Source organism: Pieris napi, chromosome 18 (genome assembly GCF_905475465.1).
Source record: "Pieris napi chromosome 18, ilPieNapi1.2, whole genome shotgun sequence".
NCBI classification, from domain to species: Eukaryota; Metazoa; Arthropoda; class Insecta; order Lepidoptera; family Pieridae; genus Pieris; species Pieris napi.
The window spans coordinates 11,049,490-11,053,069 of record NC_062251.1 but is presented as its reverse complement, the minus strand read 5'-3'; the positions used below and the strand labels follow the sequence as shown (position 1 = coordinate 11,053,069).

Here is a 3,580-nt window from a genome sequence, read left to right as displayed (position 1 = left end):
TTATCAACCTTTAGAGTGTTTGTTGTAATAGCAACTAAATTAAACAAGCCTATATACCAAATGGATGTAACTGGGGCATTTTTGTATGGGGAAATAACTGAAGATGTTTACATTAGGTTGCCAGAAGGAGCCTATTCTGGTGACAATAATATAGTTAAGCTAAACAAATCCTTATATGGGCTTAAAAATTCGCCAAAATGTTGGAATGTTAAATTTAATTTTGTAGTAACAAGGGAAGGTTTTGTAAAGTCTAAGGGTGAGATCTATAGTGCGCACTTAGACTTTGCTCTGACTTAACTATCGAGCTAAGACACAGTCGGTATTTATAGAGCAAACTGCGAATCTCTCCCTAGTGTTGGCTTAGCTTAATCTCAAGTCCACGAAATCGACGACTTACCAAAAACTTTGACTATAAGCCTAACAAAAATAATGGCCCAAAATTTGCTTTACCATCATATCTTTTACTGGACTTTTTATTTTTGTCGGTTTTTAATGAACGGTGTTGCCATTTTGTATCGGAGTTCCATAGACTTTGGGAAAAATAGAATTTGAATTCAAAGAAATTATAAATGATCTTGATAAATACCTATGAAATGCATGAAATAAAATAATTACACATTATTATGGTATTTATTGTTGTTTATTTATATTATTTATGTAATTGTTCAAACCCCATTTTTGAGAAATCTTAAAAATAACTGGTGTAATTTTGTATGTCACCTGGCAGCCCTGGCATATTATAGTGACAACGAAATTCAAACTATAATCTAACCGATGTCTCTCGCTTCACATCTGTTATTTTCGTTTCCCTGAATCTTCTACCATTTATTACCTGACTACCCTAAAAAATTTGAGATAGGAGTGGAACATATGAAATTAAAAAATCTGTTAGAAATAGAATTTACACTTAAAAAAAGAATCAGAAAATAAATGATTAAAATGAAACAAGTTTTGTTTTGATATTCTTTATTACCAAACAAATTACCTAGTTAAATTGTGCAATCACAGATTGCCGGAATGCTAGACCTGTAGGAGATCTTTCACTGTTTCTGTGTTACTCAACTTCTGCTGTCAGCAAGATCACCATCATCATAAGCATCGCCTCTCTGTATACCTATATTATGCAATACAGCACAAGCTATAATTATATATAACTAGTATTTGTCAATTTTGACTGTAGTCCTAGCTGTAAACATGGAAATTTCCTTTTTCACACTCCGAAAAACCTTTAAAAAATATGCCTAGTTCTTATTTGAGAATAATTATAAATATTGTCAGCTCTTGTCATTGGATTTAAAAGTGTTGTTAACATGAAGTTAAGTGCTGGATAACCGCTGTCACCTACTAAAACAGGCATTTTCTAAATATCCTGCTGTCGTGTGAACTGCCAGGCCACCTAGTCACTATAGCAAATATTTCCATATCAGGCCCTATTATTACTTGCACATTTACAGAAAAATACCCTTTTTTATTTCTGTATGCTTCAGAGTGAGCGATACCTTTGGGTCTATTAATTTTTATATGGGTGCAGTCAATAGCTCCGATTATACTGTTTAGGCCATGGTGAGTATTAGATCTTCCTAATTCTTCAAACTTCGTTTTGGCTGTGTTCATATTTCTTGGAAAATTTACAAATCTAGGAAGTAATTTACTCAACTCTGCAGAGACTTTATTTATAATTAAACAGACTGTAGATTGGCTTATGCTGTTCAGATCACCACACACCATCTGTAATGTCAATAAATTATTATTAGTCACATATATGTTATGTTTCTGAAAGTCAGAAGACAAAAGTCTTCAACATATGTATTTAAAATCATTTGAGAAGAGGTATAATATATCAACTTGAAAAACCATACATATTTATGAACACAATATTACCTGAAAACATCCAGTTGCATTTTTATGCCTTAATGCAATAAGTATTTGCAATTGCGGTAGGTTTGGCGATCCTCTGTTGTTATAAGGTTGCAAGTTTGTAATGATCAGCGGCAGGATCACATTTAATACCGTGTGTTTCAAAATACGGTTCCTTCTTTTGAATTCATTCTCACCGTACAGGATGGAAGGATTTTGGTTTTATTAGTTCCGAACATATACAACACTTTAGGCATTCGTGGATTCATATCGGCTGCAGTTCCTACCCTTTCAATGTTTTCTATTGAAGATAGAACTCTCTCTCTCCATCATGTCACTTTCGATATTGATATTTCCAAGCGGTCCATGTAACAAAGCCAAATCACAAAACGTCACAGTGCTTCGGGAATGCGTAGGTCTTAAGTAGGTATACGATCCAGATTGGTCCAGGTCCAAGTCACAAAGCCAGTCACAAATCAAGTCACAAAGATCAATTTAATATTTATAAGCTCATACAAACAGAAACAGAAAAGAGAAAAAGTGGTTTAAAATTTTCAATTGTTGATAGTTGATACAAGTGCTCTGTTGCTATTGTCAAAACATTGCGATCCGTTCTACGTAATAAAATTATTGTCATCTTTAAATAATTAATACATTTTCTAAAGGTTACTCGTAAATTTCTAGTTATTGCAATAATAAAATAAATGAATACATAAATAACAATAAATTGAAGATATATGTGAATTAAGTGAGGGCCAGCGGTGGATTCCAAAAAAAACCAAAATATATTAAAATTACTTTAATTAATTCCTTTTACAAATAATGAACTTAACTAAATACAATTATTTAATCGGCCCGATATTAGGTGCACGATAAATATATTATATAATAAACTTAACTAGATGAGACTTGACCGGTCCGATATGAGGTATCCGATCAAAAGCTATTGGTTCTCTTGTCCCTTTCCTTATATATAGCGTAGTTTCGTAAGAGGTGACTTGTATTGGGTATGCGGGGCAAAGGGAGTGCAATGAATATGTAACATCTCCCCCGTAAGATGAGCAACTATTTGCTATTGATGTCTATAGCAAAAGTTGCGGCTCGAAGTTCTTGCGCAGACATGTTCTTATTATCCGTTTTTGAAATCGGTTTCGAAGATGTATTTCGGCGATATCGGAGTACGAAGAAAAGTACAGCTGCGCCCAGGAGTGTGGTCATAGCGAAGTACAAAGGAATCGTTGTGTGGTATATTATGTTTGATGAATCATATGTTCCCGCCGGTGCTTTCATTGTAATTCCATTTTGCATATTGTGTAACTTCGTGAGATCGATTGAATTAAGTTGGACACCTGGTTGATTTTGTTGAATGATGTTGTCCATTCGAGGAAAATTAATGATTTCGACACCGCTTCCTTTAACTCGGTCGTCGATGTTGGTGGCCGTAATTTCTGAGGATTTTAACATACATGATTTAGGTATTGTTGCGAAATAGCTGCCGTGAAGTATTTCATATTTTTCGTGGGAACAGACGAGTTGAACTTTTGTAGGTTTTGGGAATGATATTATATAATGCTGACTGTCTTGTTCCGTAAGAGCTTCTTTATACATAGTAATAGGCGTTGAGGAACATGATTTGTCTATTTCTTGAGAATGAATAATTTCGTAGATGCAGTCCTTTTTGGTCTTCATTTGATGACGTAGTTTTTGCTCGCATATGTGCCAC

The 3,580-nt window shown here is 34.1% G+C and overlaps 1 long non-coding RNA gene across 1 annotated transcript; it reads right to left on the bottom strand.

The window, feature by feature from the left end:
* Window positions 1-949: 949 nt before the first annotated feature.
* Window positions 950-2,322, bottom strand: LOC125058719. The gene is made up of 2 exons (XR_007118482.1): window positions 1,882-2,322; window positions 950-1,728 (listed from the first exon to the last, which is right to left on the bottom strand). It is a non-coding gene; the product is annotated as an uncharacterized LOC125058719 (long non-coding RNA).
* Window positions 2,323-3,580: the final 1,258 nt, after the last annotated feature.